Source organism: Euprymna scolopes, chromosome 27 (genome assembly GCF_053919585.1).
Source record: "Euprymna scolopes isolate OS-2025 chromosome 27, ASM5391958v1, whole genome shotgun sequence".
Lineage (NCBI taxonomy): Eukaryota > Metazoa > Mollusca > Cephalopoda > Sepiida > Sepiolidae > Euprymna > Euprymna scolopes.
The window spans coordinates 42,126,069-42,149,512 of record NC_136508.1 but is presented as its reverse complement, the minus strand read 5'-3'; positions in this window follow the sequence as shown (position 1 = coordinate 42,149,512).

The window sequence follows — 23,444 nt, the reverse complement described above, 5'->3', positions numbered from 1 at the left end:
TTGGTCCATCGTAGTCGAAAGGCGGCAAACGTTTTCAAACGGGATCGAAAAAATGATGCTATTTTTAACACAAAGGGCACAATATTTATCGAATTTTTTTTTTGGTATCGATTCTTCAAAGCATGCCCTGTTTAATAATGGTCATGCATTATTCGGCTCGCTAAAAAAAATTGTTAATTTATTTATCAAAGATTTTAAAATGGCTTTTTTCGTATAAATATTAAAAAAAATTTTTTTTTGTTTTGCTTAACTTAAATTAATTATTTTACTTAACATATTCACCGAATTTCACACTTCAAAACTCAAAAGCGGGATAATTAAACACAATCGAAGTTCTGATATTCAGACGTCAAAATAAGGTATGCAAACATTTTTTTTTTTTTAATCTATAATTCTGTCCCTTGCAACAACACAATATGTTTTGTTCAGTTTCAGATGATTATTTTAAGCATATTTGTTCCCACTTCAAAACAAGGGGGGGTGTAAGCAAAAAATATATATATATAAATATCGTTTATGAAAAATAAGTACAGTGTTATAAAGTTCATTCTTCTCCTAATAATCGCTGAAAATTTCGTATTGATCGGATAATTACCTGATTTTTGGTAGATTTTTAAAAAGACGGTCCGTCAAAAAGTACTTACCTGCCCCCCCTCCCAGTTTTGGCGGTGCCTACTTTTGATGCTCCGTGGCGCTGATCTTTGGTAGCAATGAACTTCTGGCGACGAGCATCCTTAAAGCATAGAACATGCATTGTAGACGATGGCTTACCAGTTTGATCAATCACTGCCACAACCCTCCAATTCTTTCGTCCATGTTCACCCCACTGTAAACTGCTTTTGACTGTGTCATTATTTGCTAATAGTTCCGTAGTTTCCTATTTATTTGCCTGTCAAGTTGATGTCGTTTGAGCAAGCTACATCAATAATGTAGCATTCATTGGTCTTTTTTTTTAAACAAAGGAGTCACAGTTTATCACTCGATGCCACTCGAATATAAGGGTTAATGAGTGTGTGGTAGTCTATGGGACAATATCGTGGTATTCCTTAGTAAATTGGATTACTTAAAGGGATGGCTCACCAAGAATTTGTTTATGTTGAACTTGAAGATGATCATATTGTAGTCAGCTGTAAAGCAGGAGAACGGAATAGAATTTCACGTGCAGTTCTAAGAAAAAAAAAGATTTGTTCATAGAATCTACGATTATGTTTAGGCACAAATAAAGAGTGATGGTAGGGGGAATTATTGATGGTGGTTTCAGGTAAACGAGTGCTTTTCGGGAAAGGTTGGCGAAGCGGGGCCATAGATTGAGCACTTGCTATTAAAATAATGATAAAGCAGAGACAGGCTCGCAACGTCTCTTCTGTGAGAAAGAGGTTGCCGGGAAGAGAAAAAGGCATCACCCACTAGGCTACGGAGTCTATTTTGAACTCTGCCAAGGCAGGATAAGATGCTTCTAGCAGCTTCTGTCCAGATGTGGCAAAAGCACTCCATCCTTCACAATTACAATATTCGATTCATTATTATTATTATTATTATTATTATTATTATTATTATTATTATTATTATTATTATTATTATTATTATTATTAATTTATTTATTTACTCATTAGGTGTTTTCAACAGTTCATCATTAGTGATTACCAACTGACTGTGTTCCCTGGTGCGTGAGTGAGAACAAGTCGTACCCGCTTTCCAGGATTTTCCACCTCCCTAGGAAAGCATTTTCGATGACTATTGCAAATGAATTTGCATTATCTGAACGGCCTGTTACCATTGATTTCCAATAGGCAACGACCATTAGTCTTCTCTAGATTTGTTTGGCAATACATCTCCTTGTGTTCTCGATACTCTCTGTATCCTACCAGTGGAAGTCTGATTAGTGCCCCATATTTGGTCTTTCCATTCTCTTTGGCCCTTCACACGCACGTTGTGTGGTATATTCCGAGAATAATGGCAAAAGTAGTAGTAGAATTAGTAATAATAATAGTAGTAATAGCAGCAGCAGCGGCGGTAGTAGTAGTAGTAGTAGTAGTAGTAGTCACCTGTTTGATTTCGAAACAATGCAAAGAACTTTCCCACGGCGGTTGCTTATCTTCATTAAACAACAGCCTTTCAAACCCCCCTCAACCCAACGAACCATTTTTCTTTGCGGTAAAGATAAAACAAACGACAGTAATAACTACAAGTATAACAAGTGAGATAGATAGATAGATAGATAGATAGATAGATAGAGAGAGAGAGAGAGAGAGGTGAAAAGAGGGGGGGATGAGAGGGGGAACCAAGGTATTCTTATTTCGACAAGTAGGGTGCTAGTCGTGGTAGGGGGTGGTGTTGAGGCGGCTGTTAAGGATGAGTAGTACAAATGATCTGGCCGATATCAGTTGTCAACAATAAAACTTGCACGAATAAATAATAATAATAATAATAATAGTAATAATAATAATAATAATAATAGTAATAATAATAATAATAATAATAATAATAATAATAATAATAACTAGCGGTACCTGTGGAAAGTCCACAGGGGACTCATTCATATGTAATATATTGAGGTTGGCATTCTGTAGATGTTCAGTGTAAATCGAAACGCTCTGATATTATTGTAGCTTTTTTTTTTTTTTAACTGCAAAAGCTAGCACGAACGCCCAGCAAAGCCCGGTCGTAATTTTTATAAATTTCGATTTAAATAAAAGTGAACGTGTCTGTCTGTCTGTCTGTGTGTCTGTGTGTGTGTCTGTCTGTGTACATTTCCCTACGCAATAACTCTGTCAATTTTTAGTCTATAAACTCGAAATTTGAAATACCGGGTACTGAGATTTGGGAAAATCGATGTGACGGGTGTCAGCCAGAAATTTGGCTGTTCAGGGGTCAAATTTCAACGATTTGACCTTTAAGAACTCTACCAAACTCCTCCGACAATTTTGGGTCTAGACACTTGAAATTTTAGATATAGGTTCCTTGAACCTGGATCTAACTTAATAAAGTGATTTGAGCCCGAAACTATAAATTTTAAGGGGTCATAATAGGGGTCAAAGTTTTAAAAAATTAACCATTTTTTTTTGTTTTTTTGCTTTTTTTGCACAGCATACACCTCCAAACACCCGAGCAACGCCGGGCACCCCTGCTAGTATATATATATATATATATATATATATATATATATATATATATATATATAACTTGAGTTCCTTCAGCCATAATCGAAACCAGAACCAAGACTTATGAAGAATTCTTGATAAAATTATTTATTTAAAAAATAGATGACTTAAGTGCCATCAGCTATAATCGAAACCGAAACCAAAACTAATGAAGAATTCCTGATAAAATTATGCATATAAAAAATAGAATACTGGAGTGCCACCAGTTATAATCGAAACCAAAACCCAAACTTCAAAACTGAAACTGTATATTTGTAAATTAATCCCCTCCCCTTTCGCACCTGCTTTCTGCCCCCTTTTTGTATATGTCACCATAAACTGGTGCCCTACCAAATAAGTAAGGAGGGTTAAAAAGGAGGCTGGAAAGTCCGAGGAGGGAAAACACTAACCAGACCTCGGCTGGATGAGTGAAAAAGTGAACTAGGACTTTGGTGAGGCGTATTTTAACCCAAATTCGAGTGAAGACCAATGGTTGCTGCGAATTAGAAATCAATGGTAACCGGCTGCTGTGATAACACAAATTCATCGGCAAAGTTATCGAAAGAGGTGGAGATCACTGGAAATCTGAGGAGACCGGTTGTCACTCAGACTCCAGAGGACACCAAAGTTGTTTTCAAAGAGAAATCTTTGATGATAGACTGTGTTATTATTAGAGCTATGACAACAGCATATTCTTTTCATTGTTTGTACTCTCGAGTATATATGCGACACAGTTAGACACAGTTAATCAACCGAGAACCACATCACTTTATATAAAAGTATATAAGATATCAACGGATACACACTCGAGAGTCGAAACAATGAAAAGAATATGCTGTTGTCCTAGCCCTATTTATTACTCCTAGTGAGTTAATAATAATAAAAGTATCAGCAACTAAGATAACACCAATAATTGTAGGTGCACTAGAAACAATTCCGAATAACCTCGAAAAAATATTGGGAGTAATCAGAATCTGTAGAAAAATCTGAGGAGATACAACAGATAGTTAAAGGGTTGAAATATTAAGGAAAACCTCGAACGCTGAGACCAATCTACAAACGCTAATCAGCCTTACAGAAACTGCAGGTCCTGGATATGACCTTAAACTATATCCAGTGGTGAGGCCCCAGCTTGCGGGCTTTGGGGAGTGTGGGGCCACCCTTTAATTGCCATTGCTCCCAGGTCCACTCTGACTCGGAGTGGTAGTACCTGTTAGGATCCCAACTATGGGTTAAATAGAAACCGACTTGAAAACAACAAATATATCCTATTAAAAAAATTTTCTTCAAAATCTTTGGATTCGGCATTAAATAACCCGAAAAGGGTTGATATGCCGTAAAACAAAAACAACCAACCAGCCACCAGAAACTGCAACAGAAGCAAAACAAAAAGGTAGAGGAACACTACATTGAGCCAATGGAAACTGAGGCTGTAAAATTGTATGTTAACTACCCCCCCCAATGTAGTCTCGACATCGACTGGCACCAGACCAATTAATCGAGGAAGATGAAAAGACCAATGATAAAGAGACCGCTAACCTGGCCTGGATTAGTGCGAAGTGGACTGAGACTTTGACGAGGCTTATTGTCACCGAAATCCCAGTAAAGATTAATGATCATTACAAGCGAGAAGTCAATAGCAAATGGCTGTTGCAATAATGCAAATTCATTTACAAAGATTATAGAAAGAGGTTGGGAGTATTACGAATCTGGGGAAACTTGTCAGTTGGTCTCCAGGAAATACCACTGGTAGGTGTCAGTAAGTAATCTCTGATGATGACATGTGTGAAAACTCCTAGTTTCTTCTTCTTCTTCTTCTTCTTCTTCTTCTTCTTCTTCTTCTTCTTCTTCTTCTATATATATATATATATATATATATATATATATATATATATATATATATATATAGTCATCCACATACAGTACTGTTTCGCTGCGGTCATATATATATATAACTTTAGTTCCTTCAGCTATAATCGAAACCGAAACCAAAACTTATGAAGAATTCTTGATAAAATTATTTTTTTTAAATAGATTATTTCAGTGCTATTAGCTGTAATTGAAACCGAAACCAAAACTTGGTAAAATTATTCATGACAAGAAATAGAAGTACATCACAATTAAACGACCCGGATGTAAGCGTGACACACAGAAAATAACACACATGCTATCGTATTAATATATAGATAATAATAACTAGCAGGACGTTGGAAAATTCCACAGCGGAATCTTCCATGTTTAAAGTATTAGACATGTGGACGTTCAGCGTGAATGGAGGCCCGTGATATTAATGTATCCCTTTTGTTAAAACCGTAAAAGTGTTTGTCTAAATAATCTGGTTAATATAGTGTTAAAATATGTCGTGTTATTACGGGTTATCTCCATATATAGGAGTTTGTGACCTATTTCCATTGTATGGACGTCCAGCACGAACGAAAAACCCACGATATCATTATAATAGCTTTAGACAGAACATATACTACACTTGGATTTTAGCCAGTAGACAAAAAGGTATATTTTAGTTTCATGTATGGCCCAAAGGCGACATAATTTTTATTTATTTAATTTTTTTGGTATCCGAATAAATTCACCCTCGTCTGTTCGCCTGTTCGTCTGTTCGTTTGTTCGCCTGTTCGCACTTTTCTCAATAATTGAACTATTTTGAAATTTTGCACAAGCATTAAACATGATTTGTGCAAAAAAGTAACAGAACTGATTTTCCGGGAAAACTTCGGTTTTCCCCCTAGAGGTGCCTTTCGGGTTAAAATGGCTTAAATTGACACTTTTGTGCTTATTAAAAAAATCTGATGCCTTGGATTTCTATAAAACTTTCTGAAAAGTTGTAACTAACTGATTTCTATATAATTTTGTTTGTCTATACTTCGCGATAACTCTTGGGTGTGCCCCAGGGGCTCTTTTAGAGCTAATAAAAACACTCTATTTTTGGGACTATTTTACCATATTTGTTCAAAATTTTCTGTATGTCTATTTAGCAGTTTTGCATGGTGCTGAACTCAAATTTAAATATGTTAAGGCCTTGATGACTTTTGGGGGGCAAATGATGGACTTAATCATTTCTTTTTTTTTTTGCATGGTGGAGAACATAAATTTGCATATGTTAAGGCCTAAAACTGCACCGTTTGTTTATTTCACCAGGATTTGAGTCCCATAAGGACTTTTGGGGATGAATAGGGGAGGAGGGGCAAATGCTGAACATAGTCATGTTTTTATGCCTCGTTCAGGGTGCACTCATGGGGCACGATGCATGCTTCACTTTTCTTACATTGCCTCGTCGGTGATCGGGAGATTCTACTTAATAAAAAAAGGGAGAATAGAACGTGATTACTAACATTATAACAACAGCATATTCTTTTTATTGTTTTTACTTTGGAGTATATATCCGACACAGACAGAATTAATCAACCGAGGATCACACAACTCTACATAAAAACATACAAGATATCGATGGATATATACTTGAGAATCAAAACAAGGAAAAGAATATGCTGTTGTCACTAACCTAATGATAACATACAACGAACATTAAATGAGCGCATCTATATACTAATATTATCTTATTGTCACTATCCATCGTTCTTTTAATAAATAGGATCTCCCGATCGTATAATTTATGATCTGGAAACCGTGACACAAGTACATACGTACATTAAAGGCACTACAGTATTAATATATAGATAAGAAAGAATGTTGCTAAGTCGTATATTCGCTGTCCCAGCTGTTCGCCGGGCGAAGATAATGGAGACAAAAAGGCGAAGTAAATTTATGGAATATGTTAGTGATCTGGAAACAATTTTCTCCCAGCAACCTTAATAAATTGTATATATGTCTTCAATTTTTGATTTGGAGCCCTAGTAGCTTATTAAAGAGTGGCCCATTCATTTCAGATTCTTCCGATATCAATTGTCTCCTAATTGATATTCTTCAGATATCAATTGTAATCTAGCCATGTGTGTATAACATCATTGACCCTCTAAACTCTAACGCCAGCATCTTAATTTTCTGGCAAGATCATGTTCGTCAGTCAATTGATCAATTCATCTCTCCATTTATTCCGAGCTACAACCTGCCTTTAACTGTCAAAAACTGGAGACTGTCCTCAAATGTTGCAAACTCAAGACTGCCTGTAAATTGTCCATAACTATGGTAAACTGTCCGTACCCCTCCATAACTGTCGTAAAGTACACAATTGTCGAAAAATCTTACTCGTATTCCTAAAATTGTCCATAAATTAACTCTTAGTATATTGACTTCTTTGTCCGGTCCTTTATCCGATCCTTTGTCCTAATTGGTGCCCAGGTCCTTGATATGACCTTAAACTATATCCGATGGTGAGGCTCCAGCTTGCGGGCTTTGGGAAGTATGGAGCCACCCCTTAATTGCCATTGCTCCCAGGTCCACTCTGACCCGGAGTGGTAGTACCTGTTAGGGTCCCAACTATGGGTTAAATAGAACCCGACTTGAAAAAAAAACCAACAAAAAACAAATATATTCTATTAAAAACGTTTTCTTCAAAATCACTGGATTCGGCATTAAATAATCTGAAAAGGGTTGATATGCCGTAAAAAAAATAACACCCAATTAATTGGTGCCACATCTTGATTAATTATCCTATTTCAAAATGCCTTTGTCTTCCTTGCTGTCTATATACTAACGTCACTGTCTATACTTTTGTTTTGCTAATAAACTATTTCCTCTTTTTTAAAATATAATTTTGCCTCTCTTTTTATTTACTTCCTCATACATCTGAGAGGTGTATGTCCACAGAATTATAACCCATCCGTATATGATTTTTAAATCCTAATGCAATCTGCGTGTTTCTCTTTCGCCTATAACTCACACAGCGCACTCATTGTCTAGACTTTTAGACACACCTCGTAGTTATTTAGTGAAATGCTATATTGTTTTTATTTATTTATTTTCATTTTTTAACAGACAGATTTCGGTCAATCCTTTTGGGCGTAAACGAGTTAAGCGTAATCCTGTCTGCCACTTTAGTGATCGGGTTTGGCGCTGGCAGACTCTTGAGCATCACATGCCACATCAAAGCTGATGCAATTGCACGATGCTAAAATTCAACAGAACAAACGCCCTCGGTCCCCACAGAAAGACATGGCTCCCGCCGTATCAAAGACGACCAGCACCGAGTTGACTCCATCCCAACGAAACAACACTAAAAAAATAAGAAGTCTTTGCAGTTTGGCTGAGAAGAAGGAATTGCCCCAAGGTTGAAATAAAAGCAATGTCGCTTTTACTGATCTCTGCCGCGAAATCTTTAGGAATACGCTTGAACCAAACTTTGGAATTGGCATCAAAGCTGATATAAATCAAGCAATGATTAATACAAGTGAACAAACGTCTTCGGTTCCGAAGCAATCGACACCGATTTTCTTGTTTGTTTCGGGTTATAGCATATCATTTTTTTTTAAATGGCGAATCAAACAATTTTGATTAAAACAACAACAAAGTATGCATCGTGTTTGGTTTGGTTGCTTTGTTGTACGGCATATCAACCGTTTTCAGGATATTTAATGCCGAACCCGGTTATTTTGTTAAAAGCTTTTTTTTTATGCTTTAACTTTATAATAAAACCAAGGTGTTATCTTCACATCATCAACGTTCTGATCCCCATCTGGCATCAATTGAAATGAATGTCTCTCGTCTTGGGGAGGCTCCATGTTTTGACAAGCTTCTGGGCTCGACATTTACTCCTGATCTTTATTCATGTACTGTGAGCGCAAGGTAGAGAGAAATGTCAATACGCAGAATTAATATTCTCTACAGAGGATTACACCTGATTCTGGTCTCTCATAACTCGTATAATGATAATAATAATAATAATAATAATAATAATAATAATAATAATAGTAATAATAATAATAATAATAATAATAATAATAATAATCTTATCATTTATTTATTTATTCAAATTTAAGTTATTTTTTCTGCTGCTACTATTAGTAGCATTCGAACAACACTGGGCCTCTTTGTAAAACAGCCAGTATTTTAAGCTGTCACATGCCAATATAATTATATCGAACCGTTTTAGAGCCTATACTGACACATCTATGCTATACAGATAATCATGTTTAATCATTATATAGAGTATATTAACTTGTTGAGTCTAATTTTGAAAAGAAAAACAACTTATAACCTAGAACTATGTTCTGATGCCTTTATTACGTCCCAATAGACAATGGATATGCCCTGTAAGGGTAACTACGTGTGAAACTATGAAGCAAGGGTTGCGCAATCACCAACCACACCTATCCTGAATGGGCACTGCTTGAGTCCAGTGGCAAGGAAAACTGTTTGACGACGACTGGAAACAATGCCGATATAAACGGAGGGCAAATACAGCACCTAGAATTCCTAAATGGTCACCCATTTTAGTACTGATCAGGTTCATTGTTGCTTAACTTCGGTGATCGGTGAAACTAATGTGTCACCGTGGATTATGTTGAACTCATATATCTTCAACAGGAACTATTAAGTATTTCTTATCGGTGTAAATAGGTACTTTAGTTTTGTTGTATAGCGGTGTATCAAAATCGGGATATATTGTATTCCCGTAGGAGGTGTGTATATATTCTGTTCGTATATGTAACAAGTGCCCTATTGAATGTGCGTCTGTTCTGATACATGTATTTACGTGTGATCGCTTAGTTTTCATATCACAAAACAACCTATCTGGAGTGTGTCCACATGTAACGACAAATAAGACGGAATAAACATCTGTCATCTTGCCAGACAAAAGAAAGACATACCGTCAACAAAGGGAACATATACAATTCTATGGGGTTATAACATTTGTCCAATTAAGGAACACACTTGGCCCATCTTTGTTGGACGAAAAGCTGCCACGAAAATTCAACCACAAACAATAGACCTCAGGTTTCTCTTCAGCAGAATGTTGTTCCCATCTTGGAAAAGTGTTATACCGGCCTTTCTATGCATAAGAGAAATTACACAGGTTCTCACTATATATATAGTGCTAGTAATGTCTACACCGGTGAGAAGGAGCGACAGTACTCCACTGTCTAGCTGAGCGCTAGTCAGTTATACCCGTATTCCTACCTTTGTACCTGTGATGTTAATAGACTTCGTTTGTTAAACCAACCTCGACTTGATTTTTTTCTTTTACTATTGTGTTACGACACAACAAAAAGTTGAATGTCTACATCTTAATTATCAATCTTGCCCCTGCTGGATGCCATCCCGTCTGTTGACCGTCTCTTTCGGCTGCCCATTATAGACTGTACTAATTTTCCAACGTATCTCTAAACTTTTACCAACAATCCTTGCCTGTTTTTCGTCACGATATCCTTGTTTATTAAAACTAAACATTCCAATCCTATTAATCAGTCAAACACTACCGTGTTTGAATATATGGTTAAGTGGCAGTTTAAGTCATTTAGAACTACTTTAAAGTTTCACCGGTCACTCATTTTTTTACCAAATTTCAAACAATTATTACAGATTATAGATCACCTTCTCAGATATATTGTGAAATTCTTTTTTCAATTTTCGTTCAGTAAAACAAAAGTTATGATGAATTTAGCGATGTTCAAAATCGTAAAAAAAAAAAACGTAAGGAGGTGAGCGACAGTTTTTATGACTGTTTTCCATAGCAACCACGTCGCTTCAGCGACTACTGTTGCCACCAATTCATCGCTCTTGAGGAAAAACTGGGCTGGAGCTGCTAAAAGAGCCTATCCCACATTTAAAGAGTATAAAATAGGCTTCGTGGCTTAGTGAGGGATGCCCTTTTCTCTTCCCTGCAACCTCTCTCCCACAGAAGAAACGTTGCGAGCCTGTCTTTGTTTTATCGTTATTTCCATGGCAAGTGCTCGTCTGAGCTTCAATCTCTGGTCCCCTCTCGCCAATTTTTCACGAGAAACACCCGTCTAGCTAAAACTACTGTCAGTAATTTTCCCCACTCTTTATCTATGTTAAAATAAAAACGTACATTCCATGAACAAAGCTTCTTTCTTAGAAGTGCACGCCTGTGGAACTCTCTTCCTTTTGTCTGTTTCCCACCTGACTACAACTTTGATCTCTTCAAGTCCAACATAAACAAATTCCTGATAAACCGCCCCCTTAAATAAGACACATTATCAAATCTCCAATACTAACGATTACTACGATACTATCCCATTGATTACTGTACACGCAATAACCCTTATCCCCGAGTGGCTTGATAAGTGGTGACCCCCATGTAAAAAAAAAAAAATAAAATAAAAAAGAAGTAATAAGTGAAACAGAGAGAATTAAAGAATGAAAGGGAGATAATTGGGAGGGATTTTATTGAATGCAGACAAGTGCCATACATTGTTATTACATAGGTGCATCTTATGTTTATGGGGACAAAAAAGACTGAAATTAAACAAAGAAAAATTGAATTTACTAGAACCCTGGAAAAATCATGAAAAGTAATATGGTTAAGCTTAAACATGGAAAAGTAAAGGAATAGTTGTTAAAACTGGAAAAGAAAAGGACAAGATATTCTAGTAAAAAAATATAATAAATTTATAACTTAAAATATTGCAGCATTAAGAATTTTGGTAAAAAATCAATTTATAACATTATATAATCAATTCTTAACGCAGCAATATTTTAAGTTATAAAGTTATCATATTTTTACTAGAACATCTTGTTGTTTTCTTTTCCAGTTTTAACAACTATTTCGGTACTTTTCCATGTTTGAGTTAATCGTATTACTTTTCATGCTCGCATTTTTCTATTGTAATTAAATATGCTTCTAAACATTTTATTTTACATTTTTCTGGCTTAATTATGTCTACATTAAATTCCAGTCTTACTTCAAATCATTATTCCGTTATCAAAACACTTTCCATAATATTGTCACCAGTTCAAATGTGGTCACTCACATCTCTATCTAGGATATCCGACGTTGTCCGGCCATAATATAATAGCTTTATAATATAAAGCTATTATATAAATTATATTCGATTAACTCCTCTTCCGTTTTTATTTGATTAAGTTTTTTTCTGCTTTTTATTTTTCTTTCAAAGACCTATCCACCACCAGTGACAAAAAACAGCCTGATAGAATAAATATTTTGTTATAATGGATGTCTTCAAGTCCAATATAAACAAATTCCTGATAAACCGCCCCCTTAAGTAAGACACTTTATCAAATCTTCATTACTAATGATTACTACGATAATATCCCCTTGATTGCTGTACACGTAATAAACCTTATCCCCGAGTGGCTTCCGGGCCTTAATAAGTGGTGACTACTATGTACAAAAAATATTTCTACCCTTCTGCCTCTAATTCCATTAGCTTATTCTTTCTCTTCTCGCTCTCTCCTTCTCATATTCACATTTTTCTTTTTACCTCTTTTTTGCCCTCCCTCTCGTTTCCCCATCTCCATTTTCCTCTTTTTGCCCCACTCTTTCTCCCTCGGAGAATTCAAACCGTCTCCATTCCTGACATGCTTTCTAATAAGACACTATCGTTCACGGCTAAAGTAATTTATTTTAAGCGAAAGTCAAACTTGACTCTAATGCGAAACAAAGATTCGCGCCGAAAGCCTTACCGACCGCCATTAATATTTCATTCTAATGAATTCTGTCAATTGTTTCCTTCCACGAGCATGCGCAGTGATATGTGGGGTCTGTCTTTCTCATTCCGACATCATAACAATCGAGAAAACAGTTTTCTTGGTTCAATATTATCAGCATCTGTAAAATAAGTTGTTTTTTACTACTACTACTACTACTACTACTACTACTACTACTACTACTACTACTACTACTACTACTACTACTACTACTACTGCTACTACTGCTACTACTGCTACTACTACTAAAAATTATAATAATAATGATAATGATGATGATGATGATGATGATGATGATAATCAATGAACATAATAAATATAAAAAATAATAATCAATAAATAGATAATAATAATATTATTATTATTAATAATAAAAATATTAATATTAATAATAATAATATTAATCAATAGATATGATAAAAAAGTATTGATGCTAATAATATTAATAATAATCAATGAATCTAATAATAATAACAATTATAATAATTATAATAACCAATGAATAGAATAATAATAATTATTATAATAATCAATAAATGTAATAATTATAATAAGCAATGAATATAATAATACTAATTATAATAACCAATGAATAATAATAATAATAATAATAATAATAATAATAATAATAATAATAATAATAATAATATCCAATGAATATAATAATGATAATTATCATAACCAATGAATAATAATAATAATACTAACAATAATAATAATAATAATAATAATAATAATAATAATAATAATAATAATATCCAATGAATATAATAATGATAATTATCATAACCAATGAATAATAATAATAATACTAACAATAATAATAATAATAATAATAATAATAATAATAATCAATTAATCCAGTAATAATAACAATTATAATGATTATAATAGCCAATGATGATGATGATGATGATGATGATGATGATGATGATCATCATCATCATCATCATCATCATCATCAATGAATTAGAATTTAAACCATTTTTATTTTTATGCAAGATAAGGATTGTGCTATTGCCGGCATTTTCCAAGCTGTTTCTGTAAAATTCCGGACGGTGCCGAACGAAAATTTTGTATTTTCTTCTTAGCACAAATTCCGGCCATTTTTTTTCAATTTCAAATGTATTATTTTTGTTATTACGAAAGTAAGGCAATAAAAAATAAAATCAATATTTTATTTTTTATTTTTGGAAGAAAATACAATGAAATACAATACATTGGATATTTTTTTTAACTTTAAAAGATTAAAATTCAAACTAAGAAAAAAACCCACCTTACATGGATATATATATATATATATATATATATATATATATATATATATATATATATATATATATATATCACTAGCAAACAACTGATAGCAAAGAATTTCTTAAAATTTGTTTTATATGTTTTTTAATGATTTTTTTTTTCAAATCAAAATAAATATTGGAAATAAAAAATATAATAAACCAATGAAAGTAAATAAATATTTTCTTAAATGACGCTGGCTGCTGCGATTTCATTGGTTCAATTTTTATTTTAACTTGGGAATCACCACTTATCAAGGCGTGAAGGCCACTCGAGGATAAGGGTTAATGAATGATGTAAGGTGGTGTTGTAGTAATCGTTAATGGCACAAACAGAATTTGATTACGGCGCAACAAGAACTTATTTACAGTGGATTTGAAGGCTACTATGTTGTATTCAACAGAGAAGCAGGCCAGTGAAGCAGTGTTCCACATGCGGGCAGTTCCGGGAAATAAGCTTTGTTCATGGAATCTACATTTAGATTTCGGCACAATTAAAGAGTGGGGGGGAATCGTATATAGTGGTTGTAGCGTTTCGGCACCTTCCGGCGTTTTATGCAAACCACCCGGAAAATTCTTAACCTTCCTCAATTTGCGACCATGTGTCACATCTTCCTGCGGTGGGAAGGAAGAAAATACAATCAAACTCCAGACAAGCGTCAAACTATTTTTGATATTGTGTGTCCGGCTGTCAACGCCGCTTGTGTTTACAGCTGTCGACAACCAACGGGTGGATGCAATTAAAATAGCCATGTCTTTTTTTTCTTCTTTTTTACCACGTCGCTAACCGCTTCTCCACCCGGGTTAGAGATGCAACCACTGGTTGTGAAGAGAATTACGTGATATACTAACTCTGTCTCTTTCTACGTCGGAGACCTATCACCCTCCTTGGAGTACCCACCTGTGTGTCAGATCCACTCACCTCCGCCGTGCCACAGGTCTCACTGTATCATTTCTACAGGTGCAAAACGTGTCGTTGAGATGCAGGTGTGGGAAGATCATGGACGAAAAAAAAAAGTAATCAAAAAGAGGAATAGTTTTCGCGTGTTTACCTGTAGACGATTTAATCGTTACAAATTGGATTTCATTTCGACCAACCTATCGAAGTAAGATGAAACCATAACGTAATTTTCTCCAAAATCTATCAATGGATTATCGCTTTGTAGACCCAGCAAGGCTAGAAAAAATGGGACCTAGATTAAAAGCTGCCATAATGGCGGCTTTTAGTATAGTTTAAATACAAGCTCGCAATATAATGCAAAACGTATTCATAAAAAAATCTAGAAGAATACCTGTCCTAGGACGGGTTATATTAATTCATCTTTTTCTAATGATAGATAGATAGATAGATAGATAAAGATGTTAATGCTATCTCTCTCAACAATTGTTCCGTAATTCAGATCTTCCCAGACATATATATATATATATATATATATATATATATATATATATATATATATATATATATATATATATATATATATATATATATAGTGAATGAATGAGAAAAGTCTATATTCTAAAGTTCATGATGTTGACCATATTAGAATTTACTCTTTTAATTCAATTGATATTTACAATTCTTGCCAGTATCTGTTTCGTAGCGCAAAATCAATCTCTGTCAAGATCCAGTCAAGAATTGTAAATTGTCAACTGAATTAAAAGAATAAATTATAAGATGGTCAACATCCCGAACTTTGGAATATAGACTTTTGTCATTCATTCACTATATTGCTCTGTAATTACAGTGAACTTCTTAAAAAAGGATTGGTATATATTATAAAGGATATAAAGTATATTTCCACACACACATATATTTCTCATCGACACGTGGGAAGAACTTAGTCTGCAAAGGCCGAAGTGGCGAAAGCTTGTACGTGAAAGTTGTGATGCTCTAGAGAAAAGAAAGCAGGCCCACAGCAATCTGAAGCGAGAGCTTCACAAAGGTTTAATTGATGGTCTTAACCATGACACACAAAGCTGGAAATACGACATTTGTGAACGAGTGCTTTTGTCAACAGCTGGCTACGTCAACCACCTTAAGTCGCACAAAACTCCTGTTCAGGTCAACTTTGCACATATTAGTCCGAACCAAACGATCTGTTTAATATGCAGCAAAGCTTGCAAGTCTACTACTGGTTTGAGAAGACATGTGATTGCTCATAGGAATACACTTCAACCTCCAGAGGAATTCAACTCGATGGAAATTGCTCAATTTGTATGTCACATTTGCTTCAAGATGTGCAAATCTGCGGTGGGAGTGCAGAGTCATCTGAGATGGCACGGACGACAAGATTGGAAGAACTCAATGTGATGGCGATCATCTGGAAAGATGCAGCAATCATGATCATGATCATGACCATGATCATGATCATCAATCATCATCAATCATCATATATATATATATATATATATATATATATATATATATACATATTTATATATATATATATATATATATATATGAAATTTAAAAAAAATCACCATTTAAAGCCAAACAAGTGCAAAAACTAATTCAATTAATAAACAAATTTATTTATTAAAATTAAATTCAATATTTCGTGTTATAACAGAATCTTCATCAGGAAATAAAGTTTTTTCTTTTCTTTTTTTACGTGTCATGGCGGCGGTAATGCTTGGCACGTCTTCCTGCAGATGTTAGTGAAGTATAAGGTTTAAATGTCCATACAACGGTCAAACGCGTGTGTGTGTGCGTGCGTGCGTGCGTGCGTGTGTGCGTGCGTGCGTGCGTGTGTGTGTGTGTGTGTGTGTGTGTGTGTGTGTGTGTATATTTATATATACGATGATAATGAAAATTATTGAAATATCATTTCGACTCGATGGGGAGATGAAAAAGGAACAAACCAAATTATATCGTCCTATTTATTTGCCCCCCCCCCCCTACGAGGGCAGCGTTAGACACAAAGTCGGTTTTTAATGTGGGGAAAATCCAGCTCCCCAAAATAGGGCCACTCTGGATAGAAACAAAAATAAAAATTACCTCAGTCTAGAATGGATTCTCGTCCACTGATCGGTAACAGAAAAGGTGAAGTGTAGTATCAGAACAGATACTACACTTTGCTCCCAGCTAAAAGGTCAATAAAATCTATTGCAAAATAATATGTTCATGACAAGTTGATTTGCGAATATTCTACTTAGTATTTTATTTTCTTTGAATTAATCATCACGAGGAAATCTTGAAATAAAGACGTGACGTTGATGAACATATGATTTGGTTTGTTTATTTGTTCATCTCTCCCATCAGCACAAGTCAAGTGGGAGCGGCGTCTTTATTTTCGGATAAATTTTATCAGTCGCTGAAGATTGCAGATTTTTTGTTTTTTAATGAAAAGGCTTGACATTATCGTTAATAGTAGCTGTCGATTTCACTTACCACTGTGTTCAACCCATCGAAATATTATGGGAATAAAAAAATATAGATTCACAAATGAAGACAGGGAGATAATCAGAGAAAAGAAAGAAGGTCCAAAGATAAAGTTTGGAAGAGAGGGAAAAGGAAATAAATAAATTAATAGATAGATATACAGACAGACTAAGATGACTAGAGAGACAGAAAAGAGAGAGAAAATAGAAAGTCATAAAGATAGCTAGCTAGATAGATAGATGGTACTAGTGCACTTATTAATCCGTGCTGAAATAAGAACGTTATTTAAAAAGCCATTCTTAACATGGGGAGGGGAGGGTTTTTTGTACATATTCTGTACTTTAACCATACAATTGAATGAAAAGAAAAACATATAAAGCCTTAATTAAACTTGGATATACGATTTTAAAAAAATAGAGCGGATCAGTAAGTGCACTAGCACCAGATAGATATGTATGGATTGAGATAGATAGATAGATTGTAGAGAGAGATAGCGTAAGATAGATAGATAGATAGATAGATAGAGATAGAGAGAGAGAGAGAGAGAGAGAGAGAGAGAGAGAGAGAGAGAGAGAGAAGGATGATAGATAAATGAATAAACACATAGATACATAAAAAAGTATAGGATAGAGAGAGAAAGAAAAGGATAAAAGTGATAGATAGATAGATAGATAGATGGATAGATAGATATGGGAGCAATGCGAGATAAGAAAGAAGAAAGATAGATATAGAGAGAGAAAGAAAAGAAGAAAGAAAGATAGATATAGAGAGAGAAAGAAAAGGATAAAAGTGATAGATAGATAGATAGATAGATAGAAAGATAGATAGATAAGTAGAGATAGTAGGAGAGGGAAAAAGAAAGTAAGAATGATAGATAGCTATAGATAAATAGATAGATAGATAAATAGGTAGACTAAGACGGCGACAGAAGGGAGGAAAAGATACAGATCTATAGATATACACGGAGAATAAGATGGGGGGTGGGAGCAAAATGAATGAATAAAAGGGATAGATAGATCTCAAGATAGAGTGTTATGGGAGAAGAGAGAGAGAAAGAGAGAGAGAGAGAGAGGGAAAGAGAGAGAGAGAGAGTGGAAGAGAGAGGGAGAAAGAAGAAAAGAAGATAGATACATTTGTACACAGACTAAGAAGGGGAAATAGGAATGGATACAGAGAGATAGGACGTTTATTCCAAGAGATTCTTTGTTGTGTTTGGGAAAGCAAGCTTGGGTGGGTGTGGTTTCACAAGTAAATAAATAGCGTTGATGGCGCGCTAGTTAAACTATGGTTTCGGAAAAGACATGTCGATGATAGCCGGTCCAGCGGCACGCCCTCCTGACACATCCACAAGGAATACATGTCACAAGCCATAACAGCTGTCGAACAAAAAGGACCCCTATTTACTTGCCTCCCCAAGAGGGCCAGGTTAAACGCAGGTCATCGAGGGGAATCGGGAGTGAGAAGAACAGTTACGACGGTAACAACATAGCCCCTACTGCGCCAAAATAAAATTTGTCCAAAAGTAGGCGGGGCTTCTATTTCTGTACACTTTTGTTAAAAGAAGATACGCGAGGTAAACACACAGCAAAGGATGCCCAAAAATATAAATTGTAAATAGGTTGTTCATTTTCGGCTTTAACATTCACAGGCAACATGAACTGGAACAAATACACTGAGGTCAATTCCAAGGTTGCCGTAAAAATGTGGGCTCTACCGTACTAGAAAATAATTCACACCCGAGAGTATTCTATGTCTCAGAGTTTCCCAAAACTAGCTCCACGGAACCTTGGAACTCTGTGGGTGAGGCTGAGGCGCTTTCGCAAATCATTTTCTTAAAGATGACCGAATGCTTTATATGGAAAAATTAAATGGTTGTAGACATTTTAATTATTGATTTTTTTTTTTTACTGGAAATAGATATGGTTCATGAAAATGTAAATAAAAAAAAAAATTTACAAAAAAATGCAACAATTTTTGATTCATCAAAAACATAAAATGGTTGTAAACATGAAAATATAATAAAATCACCAACAGAAACAATTAATGAACAATTAATGAACATTTAATGAACAATTAATGAACAATTAATGAACATTTAATGAACATTTAATGAACAATTAATGAACATTTAATGAACATTTAATGAACATTTAATGAACAATTAATGAACATTTAATGAACATTTAATGAACAATTAATGAACAAGTAATGAACAATTAATGAACATTTAATGAACAATTAATGAACATTTAATGAACAATTAATGAACAAGTATAAGTTGAACTGAATTTGAAATTAATGTTTTTCATATTTATTTTAGAAATTATCTTGTTAGTGTTTAGTGAAAAACCTTTTCTCTCCTTAGGGGCTCCATGATATCCTGAAGTTTGGGAAACCCTGCCCTAACTTACACCTAAGTTTAGTAGCAAATGAAAAGGGAGCTTTTAGGTCGCTCTCGACTATGATAACATGTTTTTTACCCAAGCCAAACTTTTGTCCTGTTCAGGGGCTTCATGGTGTCCTGAAGTTTGGGAAGCCCTGCTATATTTCTACAATACCACCATTCACCCATGCATGGTGTATTGTTGACATATATGTACTAGTGCATTTGCTACTAGTCTCTCCCTCTTACACGGAGTCCAAATAAATGTCTCCAACCTAATAGGTCCCACACTATCAATAAAACTCCAACCCCTGTCCCATCGATGCAAATTTGCATCCTTGTACCAGTTTTGCAAGTACTTCAATGGAATGTAGTCTGAAGAACTCGTAGCACTTGTACTCTTCCCTGACGTAGATACCCTGAATAATCCGACAATCAGCAAAATCCCATCACTTCATTGTAGATATTCCTATCTGCCAGAGAGCCTTCTATAACAGTTTCTTCCCACTAACCGATACACTTTTAAATTCCCTTCCGGTTTCCTGATTCCCTGACTGTACTGACACGTGGAAGTTTAAGTGTAATGTGAGCAGATCTCTCGCTGCTCAACTCCCTACATAATGTCCCTATAGATATGGTTCCAAAAACATAGGTGTTACATAATATATCCCGAGCTATGCCGTTATGTTTTGGGAACTGGAGTTGCTGGCAGGTTGGTTAGTGCAAAGAACGTTCCAAGAGGTTAAAGTTGGCGTATGTTAAACGGGTAGATGGGGTCAGCGATGACAACCGAGGGTGACTGAGTTCGTGTGAAAGAAAAACGCCGCACGAAGAAGAAAGAAAGAAAAGGTATCTTTTGGTTCGATGAAAAGGCAGTCGGTTTTCTGAGTTTGAACGAAGCAGACGTCCCAGTTAGACGCGAAGATGAGTCGAAGAAAGGAAACGTAAGAAAGTTAAAGTGGTCGACAATGCCGTTTTTTCCACCCTGTTCACTCGTTAGATGAAAAAAGAAGCCATGCTCGAAATCAGTGTTGTGTTTCTTCGTAAGATGTTCTAGCATTAACCCGTGACGGCAAGAAAGCACCCCCAAAGAAAATCAGAAACAGAAAAAAAAAAAAAGATATGGCGACTTTATCGAAATATATATATATATATATGTGTGTGTGATCTCCGATCTATGGTCCCCCCTTGCCAAACTTTCACAAGAAACACCCGTCTAGCAGAAATCACTATCAATAATTTCCTCCACTCTTTATCTGTACCTAAACCTAAACGTAGATTCCATGAGCAAAGCTTCTTTATTAGAACTACACGCCTATGGAATTGTCTTCCGTTTTCCTGCTTTCCAGCTGATTACAATATGGTTGTCGTTAAGTCTAACGTAAACAAGTTTTGGATGAGCCGTTCCATCTAAGTTAACAAATCCACCAAATTTCCATTACTAGCGATTACTACATTGTCCAATTTCTACTGTACACTCTTTAACCCTTCTCCTCGAGTGGCCTTAAGGCCTTGATAAGTGGTGATGCTCATGTAAAAAAATATACACAGACACTAGAAGGGACATGGCCACATGTATCAACATACATACATACATACATACATACATACATACATGCATACATACATACATACATACATACATGCATACATACATACATGCATACATACATGCATACATGTATACATACATGCATACATGTATACATACATGCGTACATACATACATACATGCATACATGCATACATGCATACGTACATGCATACATACATACATACATACATGCATACATGCATACATATATGCATACATACATACATACATACATGCATACATACATAATACATGCATACATACATACATGCATACATACATACATAAATGCATACATACATACATGCATACATGTATACATACATGCGTACATACATACATACATGCATACATACATACATACATACATACATGCATACATACATGCATACATACATACATACATGCATACATACATACATACATACATACATGCATACATGCATACATACATACATGCATACATACATACATGCATACATACATACATACATGCATGCATATATACATACATACATACATACATACATGCATACATACATGCATACATGCATACATACATGCATACATACATACATACATGCATACATGCATACATACATGCATACATACATGCATACATACATGCATACATGCATACATACATGCATACATACATACATACATACATACATACATATATGCATACATACATACATAGACGACTACGGTGCATGCAAGCATGGAAACTAAATAAGAGACTCGCGTACAAATACAGACATGGGTATTTATTTGCTACCCCACGAGAGCAAATTAGGCATGAGGCCGTTTTTAATCATCACTAGACAGAAAAACCCTCCTCCTCTACAAGGTTATATTGTCCCCTTGCATTCTAGTAGCACCGTGCCTCGTTTGAGGTGAAGAAAAAAAAAGTAAATTAGTTTAAACAAATACTAATTCATACTCACTCATTGTGAAATATTGCTACAGTATCCGGGAGGGTTGGGGGGGGGGGCTATAGTCGTCTTTACTTGTTTCTACCACTTTGAAGCTAGTACATATAAAAATTTGTGATATTTCGTGGAAAAAATACGCTACTTAATATTTGATTGAGAGAGTAAGTAACTACGATGAATGCATTCACATATTCATTTTATTGCAAAGCATTCGCATTAAATTACATTTGAACAAGTTGGCAGCCCAGCGTTGCCCGGTCATACAAACACTTGAACATGATATTTTAATTTATGCAGACTGCCTATGTATGATTATAGAATCAATCCTCTATTGATCATTATGTATTACGGGGAATACTTTTCCCGGTGGACTATTTCGTTAAAAAAAAAAAATAAATAAATAATAATAATAATAATAATAATAATAATAATAATAATAATAATAATAATAATAATAATAACGTCGTCTATTAAATCACGTCTTTATTAGTTTACAATATCGCGGCAGCTGATATTTGAGCTAGACGATGAATGTTCTTGAAAATTCACTTCTGATTAACGTTTAGTTTTAGAATATGTAAACGAAGAAATGATTTGCGGCGATTTTAAATGGTTCCACTTTTTTATCGTAAATTAAACACTCATTAATAAGAAAAAATAAAATAAAATGGTGGGGCATATCCGGGCTTAAGCAGGGGATCTTTCGATCTCTAGTCGGATGCTCTACCACTAAGTTATATCTCCAGATTATAATTATTTTTTTTCTAAGAAGAAATGATTTGCTGAATTTTTTTTTATTTCCCTTGCTGGTGTAATGTAAAATATTCCTCTGTGAAATTATTTTTATGTAGAGAGAAATGCTATTTTTAAGATGTGATGTTTTCGATTTTCGATACTTATGGGGTGAATTTGTGCATAAAACATATCTAAGAACACTACCAGACATACAAATTACCTTTGTGTGAAATTTGCAAAAGATAGGCTCAGCCGTTTCAGAACCTATGGGGAAGGAACTCACACGCACACACAAAGTGACTTTTATATAATAGTAGAGGTAAAGATGTGTTCTAAAAATGCACGACGACAAGCAAAATGTCAAAGCAAAG